Raw genomic sequence first — 11,417 nt, 5'->3', positions numbered from 1 at the left:
TAAATATGAATGTTAACCTGTCAGTTCTTAAAATGAGCCATTTTCGGTGCGAGTGAGAAACAAAACTGGCATCTACAATAATAAAGGGACTCTGAATAATGATTTAATATGGGGCTTTGTGCAGTGTTATATGAAAGAAGGTTATGAATAAACTAAGAGTTCTTTAAGCCCTAATGGAATTATAGCAGCAACATGATGCAATTTGATTAATTTTTCCAATAAGAAGTTGGACATATTTGGTTTTCAGTGCCATAAAGGAAGTGTTCTTTTCTAAGTGATTTTTATTTTGATGGGGTATCCAATATAACAAGATGTGGATTGGCTTAAAGGCAGTTGTGTTTTATTATTTTCCTCTTTTTGTTTATTATGTTCCTACTGTTATTTTAAATAAAAGGACCTCTGCAATGCTGAGGAGAACAGATTCAAAAGCTATAATTAAAAAACTATAGACACGGGTGACTCTAAATGTATACAAATTAAAAAAGAAGTCTTGAGCCAAATCTGAACATGATAAGTAAATTATTCTAAGAACCATTACTTAAGTGTCATCAGCAAAGCCAGACTGTAAAGAACTAATTGTAAATTGAAAACATGACTTTGTATTTTCCCTAATTGCAGACACTGAAGAAAATGTACAGAGCCTGATCTGCTTTTAATTGTGAGCTCCTAAATCTCTGTTAAAGAACCTTTGACCTGGGGCACCAGGTGAGGTCCACAATTCCCTTTTGTAAATCCTGCAACCATCTTAGTTTTGGCTTTCTTCCCATGCCACACTGTACAGGATGATGCAGACATATCTATGGCCCACCAAACATGTCTGCAAAGCTCCTTGGCCTTTAGCAAGGGCAAGTTTTCTACCCTCTTGCCTTCCAGTTCTTTTTTCAGTTTAGTCTCTTATTGTAGCATTAGTCTTTTAACCAAGTAATCTTTAACCAAATGGTGTTCTCTTTATCTGGACAGCTTCTCATGGAAACGCCCACTGTATTCGTCCGCAGGCACCTAACATTATCACATTAACAATCTCCTGCATGTTTGTACTGAATAGTGTTAATATTCTCAGAAGTCCACCTGCCTGACTAAAAGAGAAGGTGGTATATCTATTTTGTCAAATTACAAGTCAGTGATTTCATATATACAAGAAACTTTAAAATCAAAACAAAAAGCCAGTGTTGGGAGACAGTCTTCTTTAGCCATTCACCAAATGCACGGCTCCTGTACAGGTTGGAAGGCCTTCAAGCTACCTTTCAAATGTAAACATTTACTAGTGGCAAAGAAATAATTAATATTACCTTGCAACATTGCAGTGTAAAGAGCCTGGTCAAAGGACTCAGAGAGTAGAGCTTTTTGCTACTTCCAAGTTGCCAAATTTAGCTTGTGCCAAATGTTACTGTGGTCCCCACTGACAGGTAAGAGGCTGTTTACACCTCACAGAGAGAATAAACTACCTTTAGGTGATGTTTGCAAGATGTTTCCTGTAGCTCGAGTCCCTCATAGCTTTATCTCCCGAAGCACCCAGGTAAGCTCCCTCTGCTGGGGACTTCATCAATTTTGTGAGCGAGAAGTTAAGACCTTGCTTTGTAAGCCAGAAGCCTACCTCAGTATTGAGGGAATTCTTTCCTCATCTCTTGACATAGAGCCAGTGATAAGGAATAGCTCCCATTGCTCTCAGTTTAGCCAGACTTGGCAAGAAAACAGCAGCATTTGTCTCTAAGATTTGCTTCTCTAAATCGACATTTAAAAAAACATGTACTCTCAGTGTGCAAGGGTGGGATGGGACTGGGGGGAGGGGGAAGGAGAGTGAGTGGCTATTACTCTTAATTTAAAATTTATGCTTGAGTGGATGTTTAGGGAGCAGAAAATGTTGGTCTGTTAAGGCAGATTTGAATTCAGTCCTGCTATGTTAACACTGAGGTATGCTGTACTGCAGCAAAGCATTTTTGTTTTGGTGTTGGTACTTCAATTTGGCAAGCTTGGTAGGCTCTAAGAAGCCTCTAAAAGGATGTCTGACACACCGCCCCCCCCCCCCCACCTTTCACTTTTATACAAGTCCTTCTACTGCACAGTGTGAATTTATCTGGTTATATTCCAGACCAAAGCGGTCTAGTGATGCTTTAAGGCTTCCTCTCCTGATTTATTCATCTATCTAACTTAGGCAGGGCTTGTGCCCTTAGTATTTTTGGTGGAGTTAAATACTCAGGTATATCAGCTCAGAGGTGAAAATTTCTGCCATTTCTTGACATTTATACCACAGAGTTGTTAAACTACTTCATAGACCAGATGTTACCATATTTGTTAATCAGATAAAATGGAAATCCAACTACAACTGAAAAATCATGTTTTCATTTGAATACCAAGTTCTGACTGGTATAGCCAAATAAATATAGATCTGAAACTTCATCCGTTGCTTATGAAGCTGACAAAAGCATCAATGCCATTTCTCCTCCCACTATATCTTTCTGTAGTCCCATGGTTTTTTTAAATCTGTAGACTCACATACCCACACAGAGCAACTAAATGAATATTTTTTTTCGCTACAGCTTCCCCCCTGTCTTTTAAAATTGAATAACTAGACTGTTAGCAGTTAAGGGTATGAAAAAGAGAGACAATCGAGGAAATATAACTTCTTAATATGTCACCAATGCCGTAAGTTCTATTGAATGAGATCACAGTTGCATACAGAGACAGCATATGTTCTGCTGATTGGACTGTCAGCTCCTTATCCAAGGGAGGTTCCCTCTTAAAAGCATCTAGTCATTTCCATAAAAGAGCAATCCCACTGAGGTAACAGGCATATATGATTGTAAAGTTTAGCTCAGCTTATTAAAATGCCAGAGAACAGGGGAACACCCACTTCATGACTATTTTCTTCAGTCGTCTCAAATCAAAAGTGTTCTTTTAGCGCTGGTTAATGTCAAGAAAATATACATGGTACTGCTATAAACTGCAAAAGTGAGCTCTATTTCAAACTGTAAAATAGAAAGAAAACAAAAAAGTAGAGAAAATCATGGCAAAACATCACTGAGGAAAGTTGTAAGCAATGATGATATAATCTTTCTTAGGATCATAGCTGAATACATCAGTCTTGGAATACCATGCTGCTTACCAAACATAATACATATTTCTCTTTTTCAGTAGTAGGAAGCAGCCAAATAAAAAATCAATTTAGGAGATAAGACATCTGTTACATTACCTACTTAGCTGTGGGAATATATTTTCACATATTTTAAAGAACAAGCCAGGATGTAAGAACACATTTTATTTATCATATTCTCTAAAATCTAGAATGCGGTTTGCAGTTTAATTTTAATAATAAAGAAATTAAATTGAACTTTCCTGTGGACAAGAGAGCATACTATGTCTTACCCCTATGTGTAACATCGATTTTAAAGACTTACTTAACTATGACTAAAGGGCTATTTTCAGGCAGTCTGTTTTTCTCTTTTTGTGAAAGAAGTGTGACCTTTTCCTGTGTCACAAAACATCAACAGGGTATTGGGTAAGATTTTCTATTCAATTGCATTTTATATGGTACGTGGAGCTGAGAGAACATGTGCATCTGAGGTTTTGGGAGGTGGGTGTGAAGAAGAGCTGTAAAATTTCTGTTAAATGTGTGAGGCTGAAGAAACAGGAAAAATAAAAGGCTAAGTATGAAACTGCATATGTACATTGACTGGATGAGTACTTAGTTATCTAGAGTGAAGCCTGTTGCAAAGATTAGGGCATTATTCCTCTGTCTACAATTGAAGTGGAGTTGCTTAAGATACCTAGCAAAGCAGATGAAATGCCAGCCTGAGTAACTGCTGAGGAATACTTAGACATAGGGAAATCTTTAACTGTGCTAGGAGCTAGCACACTGTTTATTTTCTTCTGCCAATTTTCGCAGGCTACATCACATGAAGAAGTGGAAGGGGGGCGGTTAAATACAAGATGGATTCCACAGAGATCTGCCTTTTTAATGTTTAAACTTAGAAAATGCACAGATAGAGGAGAAGGATGGGTTTATACACTGACTGGGACTACCACAACCTCCTGAAAATACCTTATCTTGTTATTGTCTTTGTTCAAGGCTGCAAAGAGGTATTTTACTTGTTTAGGAAATGAGTAAGGATCTGCCAACTGGTTTTCTAATGAAGAATTCTTGTCAGGATGCTAGTGGCCTTTAAATACAAATTTTCACTTTCCCGCTGCCTTTCTTTTCACTTTCACTATGCAAGAAGCACATTTGTGCTTCCTTATGTGCCTTTTGATCAAATAAGTGAGGTAAATAGTTTAATAGCTATTTAACAACTTAAATAGCTACAGACAATAAGGTACACAATACAAGAAAACTCAGATTTTTGTAGGCTACCATCACTTAAGGGAAGCAAACCTCTCCCTTCCTTCATTACCAGTCTACCTGGTGCTTTCCCTGATGCAGTTAAACATATAATCAAAACCACAACACTCAGGTTTCATTGGAATAATCTTAAAGCAATTAATTATGCTTTCTACCCTCTCATGTGATAGCCAGGCAATCTGTTTAGATCTGGGCCATTAAAATAAAGTATTGATAATTTGAAGGAAGCAATATACTTCCCCAAAGGCTATATGTGTATGTAGAAGAAGAAAACTCTCAGTGAGAAGTATTACAGTCATGCTGGCATTCTGTCACAAGTTTCTAGTTTTCTTTTTGCCAGACTAACACCCCTTTTTAGCACCACTGCAGCCAGGATTTCTAGCACTATGAATGCAACCCAGCAGCACCTCTTGACCTTGGCAAAAGCCGAAGGCTCTTCTTTTGCTGTAAAACAGGTGTTACACAGAAAGAAGCAGTACAAGCTCCTACATGGTGCTAGCACTGTTTGTAGGTGAAAGGGTAGCTCATTCTTTCCTCTTTATCCACATTTGCCTGCTGACACCACAGCTAGAAAGGACATTGGAGAGATAGTTCTATCTTAAGGTCTGTCAGTGGTGTACTGCACTGTTTATGAGCTAAGGAGAGGAATTATATGTAACCTACTCTTATGTGGTAGCATTGCCAGGCAAAAGTTTTCTGGCAACTCAAGATTAGGATTGAAGAGGACAGTAAACATTTTTTGAAGGCATTTCTGATTCAAACAAAATTCTGATAAAGCCCTTAACAGAGAAAGTAGTAGAAGCTGTTTGAGCAGCTGATGATATCAAATACTATGACCAAAAAACCCCCACAAGTCTCATCTTTTGCAAATTCTTTGTAAAAAAAAAGTGAAACAACAGTGTATTAATAATTATTTTACCTATGTTTGCATTGAATACAAATATTTTGAAATTCCTGAAGATATACAAATATAGAGCAATACAATTAAGGCAGCCTGAATTTCAAAATCTTTACAAGTTTTCCTGTCCATCACAAAATATTAGTTTTATTAATGTAAAAATTCTTCCAGCAAAACTTTGTGGAGTTCCAGTTTCCAACCATACCTCACTACACAATGATGGCAATGTCTTGGCTGCAGGAGTTCCTGCACATGCAGCAGGGTTGGAACTAGATGATCTTTAAGGTCCCTTCCAACCCAAATTATTCCATGATTCTGTTTCTATGATATTTCTAGGAAGACAGTGCTGAGCTGCAGTACTAATTCTACTGGCGGCAAAGGAAGTTACTTGGTTTTATGTATGTCCAGAATAAGGCACAACTGTTTCTGTTTCCTTTCCCAGTAGCACTCCAGGGTGCACTTCTGGGCTATCTGCAGATCGTCATGTACTTCTCACACAGGATGCTGGTGCAGGCCTGGGCTGCTTTGAGATTGGAATATGAAGTGGGGCTCTAATTTGGTGAGAAAAATGTTGCACTTCTTATCTAAGAGAGTTGCCCAAGCCATCAAGTATTGAGGAATATAAGGTGACTGCTTGGTAGATATCATGGAACACGTAGCAGAAAGGTTGGGCATCTTTTACTCCTACTAAGTGTTGTCCTCTGTTAAGAAAAGGGGTAGAGAATCACAGAGATGCAAAAGCATAGATTACTGGTCTAGATATATTAACTCTGGAAGCTTGAGAGATGCCACCAGCAATAGATAGCTCCTGTCGAAGAGTACGCATGTTGTAACATATGTAGACAGTTCCCATTACAGTCCAATGAACTGCAACTGAATAAGAAAAACACTCTGGTCTTAGGATTTACAGCTGGATTTCCACTTGAACAAATGTTTCTTGGTATTATAGGGAGCTTTTGCTCTATGTAATAGAAATGATTATATTTTATGGAACAATAGTTCTGATTATATTGGACTTAAAGCTGGCTTTCCAGTTGAACAAATGTTTCTTGGTATTGTAAGGAGATTTTGCTCTATGTAATAGAAATAATTATATTTTGTGGGATAATAATTTTGATTATGTCATTCTAAATGATGGAAATAGTCCTGCAACAAGAGTAATATATACATCTACAACCTGGAAATTATGCAAATCATACATGTTCAAATAACACATAAAATATTTATTTCTAAAGAGAAAAATGTTTTAGTGTACAATTAGTGGATGATGTGCCAACTCAACTGCAACTGTGTGAATAGTGTTGGCACATGTCTTGTCATGAGTCTCTTCTTACTGGAGGAGGTTATAAAGAATACATGTTTCATTCACACACCACAAACTATCTACATTTCAGCAGATGTTTTCTCACAGCAGAAATTTTGGAAACAAAAGCCAGTCTTTTTAACCACAAGATATGAATTACACTGCAGTAGCATGGAAACCAAGGTTTTAATATGATGCATATTCAGAAATAACAAATAGAAAGCAAAGATAGCAGTCTATTATGATAAGTATAATTCTTAAGAATTTCTACAGGAAGTATTGTTTACTCTATGAACAAATTTAAATTTACAGTTTACATATTAATGAGACTGATTAGATTCTTCCACCTCTGAGTAGAGAGATTTTGAACCATTAATTCTCCTTTTTTAGCAGGTAGTGCTAGTTTGCATTTTGTCTCATATTTTAAATTATGTCTCACTGAGTTTTTGAGTAAGATTTGTTGCGTCCAAGCTGCTAATTCTGTGAATAGATGTAACTTTGCGGATAGATCTCTAGCCCAGGCCAACTGCCTCTGCTCTGCAATCTGATACAGACAGTGAGGGCATCAGCATCAGGGCAGCACAGAGAGATGTTGGATCAGCCAGCCTTGTGCTGTGACATGCTACTTTGCCAGTGTGCCTGGGCTGGCTCCAGGACCCTGCAATGCTGGAGATACCTCACCTAGCTCCAACATTTTACCCCTTTCTACTTGCATTGGGTTTGATTCTTCTCTTTCTTCCCCTTTGCTGATACTCTTGTCCTGCTGTCCTTCTCCGTTATGCAGTACTTTTCCCCACTACTAATAGTAGTTACAAAACACGAGCAATTTTTACTTTCATCATACAGTCGGTGTCATAACTGTGACACAGATGGATGATGAGGGAAAGGGACACTGCACTCAAGGGGGAAGATGCACACCCAGTAGCTACACAAATTTGCTGTGCCTTGTCTTCATGAAGAAGCAGTAACCCTGACCCACTTGTGGGTTACCATTTTAGCTCCCACAGACACCTAAAGTCTAACATCTGAACATCCTACAGACATTGGTTTAAGGTTAGAAAAGACAGATAAGCATGTTGTAGAAAGTAAATGCATAGAAGTAAAAAAAAATCCCAGTGTTGACAAATACACATTTTTTGTTAGCAATGAGCAGAGATGCATACAAATAAAATGTACCCACCCTCTTAGAATTATTAGAAGAAGCTCTGTTCTGCATCTCTGTTTGGTCTCATTACAAGTTTTGAGGTTTTCACCTGTGAAATACAGGGTAGTTTGGCAGAACAAAGATTATGTTTACTCTCCTTTCCCAAGCTCTTGTTAAGCAAATATGAATTCTCCTGACATAATAACCATGTATTTATTTAACAAAATCCTAATTAAAATTAAAACATGAAGTTAATACTTATATTCTGTTTTGTTCTTACATACTGTGGGGCAGAAACTAAGCAAACAAATAAAACTGAATACAACAGACCTCTGCCTTCAGCTAAAGTTGGGATTATTAATGCATACAGACAGGTCAAATACTATTGCGGTTTCACATCAGTTTCTTCTGTTTTACTTCCATATTTTTGAGAGCTTCCCTTAGGTAAGGAACACATCTGTTTATGTCTGAAAACAATAGATATGCTCAAACTGGAATGTGGAGGAGGTTTCTCTTAATGAAACGAGCACAATACTCTCCTGGCAGGCTTGCCAGAGGGCACAACATAACTAAGAATATGAGCTGCTCCACTTACCATCTCTATACAAACACAAGATTTTTTTCTCCAGACATGCCCTTGATGATACCAGGAGAATGTATCTGAGGCTAATACTGGAATATTCCCATTTACTTCCTGACACTGGAATAACCTATCCATCAAACTCATAAAAGAAGGTTACTTCCAATGTAGTATTATTCAGATTATTACAGTGCAAAAAAGAATAATAATAAAAAGTCCTGCATGCCATAACAGCAATGAACTTATACAAGAATAGAGTAAAATACCTGCCACAGTTTTTTCTTATTTTTAAATGAAATTAATATTTTACTTTAAATGTTTACAATTATTCATGCCATTAGAGATGTGGACTATTGAAAATGAAATCAGTTCTGCATTAACGTGTTAAAAAAAAACAGCATTTGGCTGGGCTTTAAAGACTCAATCATGAAAAGTTTACATGTACACTAATAGGACGAGATCAGTGCTAGAGATAGTGCCTTGGCAATGAAACTTCCTTCAAGCTATGGTGAGAAGACAAAACCACCTTTTTAGTGCAGCCATTAAGTTAACATGTTTCATAATTAATTAAGAACCATGAGTCACTTTCTGGGAACAGCATTTAAGGAACTTGGACATAGTATTTGAAGACAGAGAATTTGGGAAGTTGTGTGAGATTGTGGAACTGGATTTTGTAATAATTCAGGCAAGTGATTTTAAGCAACTTTGGAGGGGGTGGATAATTTATTTTAATAAAAATGAATCACAGAAGAGGTGCTAGAACCTGACAGTCAAAATGAAACATCACCGAGTAATGTAAGTAACTAGCTTAGTTCTGAGAGATATGCAAACCACATGTTTCTAGCAAGTGTTTTATCAAGAAATTTTGACTAATTGTCTCCTGTTTTATCCAATGAAGACTTAATGGTTTAGCCAGGTGATACTTTTTAGAAAATAATGACTTCTATATACATGTATGTTTATACATATATTTACATATGTTTTTAGTATTTGTTTAAGGTTTCAAATAACAGTTGCTAAGAAACCAAGAGTGATTGAAATAACTCTGCCTAATTCATATTATTAGTTCAGATGTAACTTCAGCAAATGGCTGGGGCTGTGGCCCCTAATTCCAGGACTGATTTTGATTTTACTCAGTGATGATCTAATATACATGCATGCATAACCCTGGCCATGGTATTTTAGTTATATCCCTTAGCAGGGTGCTCCAACCACTAGACCAGGTTCTGTTTTACCTTTCTTTTTATTTACCCCATAACACCCACATTCTCAGAAGCATGGATGAATCAGATTTGGCTGTCAGAGTGGCATCTTGTTCAGGCTGCTGCCCAGCCTTGGGATTAGGATAGAGACACTGGACCTCAGGTTTAATTCCCTCTATTTTGAAGCGGCCAGTTCTACCCATTTCCTACAGCAGTATCAACCTTCATCAGACTTAACTGCAAGCTTGAGCACATCAGACTTCTCATATTTTCCTGCAAGAGCTTGATGGAGCAACTTTTCACCCACAGGAATGCCAAAGATGAGACTGGTCTCTCTTCAGCACAGGCCCTGTGAGCAAGTGCTCTGAAATGCTGGAAATGTTGGTGGGGTGTGGAAAGATCTGAAAATTCTGAAACATTCTCAAACTTTTAATACAAGAATGTAATATTCAATGTCTGGCAAGCTCTGAAATGGATGAAGTAAAATAAAAGTTCCCAGATATTTTTTTTTTCTCAGAATTCAGGAAGATTATGTTCTACTTTATTATGAAATTCCTTAAATAATAATGCCTGATAAGAAGGCTAGTCCTGTTTGTATCAAGGAACTAGATTCTGTGGTCTATTTTCACGCTTCTCTAATTTACTTGAGCGTTACTTCCTAATCTTGCTTCAAATGAAAGGAAAAACATGTACATATGTTGCTTTCTTCTCTAGACAAATTAGAATTTTTCCATAACATTTGTTCATCCACCAGAAGGTTAATAGTAACAACAGTACATTTTATCAATGCACACTTAGTAACTGGTACCTTTTATTAAATAAAAACAAGGACTTTTATAAAGCAGATGAGAAAGTTTAAAAATAAGTGTAAAAGAATGCATAACTTATCTTCTCATCTTTCTTTTCCATTTTGGGCTTTTAAAAGTCTTTCTTCCTGAAATTGTTATCTTTGTCTCACATTCCAACTCTATTACACAAACACTCTTACTAAGCCTTTTTTTTCTTCTAGTAATCTTTTTCTCCCCCTCTAGCAGAAAGATGAAAGACAGGTAATTTGTCTGCAGAGTCTCCAGAATTATGAAAAGAGGGAGATTCTGTGCACAGAGGAAGTTCTGTGCACACAAGACTAAAGAAAACATCACAGAAATGTATTTCTCAGGGACCCAAATACTGTTTGGAACAAGACATTGAGATAGTATTTAAGGTATAGTGATGAGAAAGTAACAGTTTGTATTTTACATTAAAGGAAAATGTTTCTGTTGTAGGTTAAAAAAAGAAAAATGAAAAAGAAAAAAAAAGTTTCATTTTGCTTGGGAATAAGAACCCAAAAATACGGATTGTGTCTTTACAATCTTCCGGAATAGAAGTAATTAATCCTCATCTTTAAGAGGAAGCTTTATGAGAATATTTTGTTTAAATTAGTTATTTTGTAAAAATATTCTTCCTAATTTAGGAAGAAAATGTGAAATATTTGTCCTCAGAGAGATAGCCTTTTACTTTTTGAAGGCTGAAGAAATCCACACACTGCTTTATTGAGCCTATTACAAAGTCTGATGTGCAAGTTGTATTAGACACATCTGCACTTTTGTCTTTTGATAGAGTTTTAGACCAAAGTGTGGAAATAAGTTAAGTCAGATTAATCATGTAGGTGAAGTAAATAGGTCTGACATGAGCAACAGAAACAGATTAACCAAATTACTTTCAAGAACATATCCTCTTATTTAAAATAAATAGTCCACCTGCTTTTTGTTTATGTTGTTTTAAGACTGACTCTTCCCTTCAAGAGAAGTGTTCTTCCCTGAAGGGAAGACACAAAGAATGGGAATGGATAACAAAAGGCAACAAGCTTTACAAATGTATCCAAGGGACATAAGTGCACAGTGCCTCAGGGGAGGAATGAAAAAAGGAATAAATTATTTTCAGATATTTCTAAATTGTCATTGACAGTCTCTTT

The sequence above is a fragment of the Apus apus genome, chromosome 2 (assembly GCF_020740795.1).
Source record: "Apus apus isolate bApuApu2 chromosome 2, bApuApu2.pri.cur, whole genome shotgun sequence".
In the NCBI taxonomy this organism is placed as follows: Eukaryota; Metazoa; Chordata; class Aves; order Apodiformes; family Apodidae; genus Apus; species Apus apus.
This window is presented reverse-complemented; position numbering follows the sequence as displayed.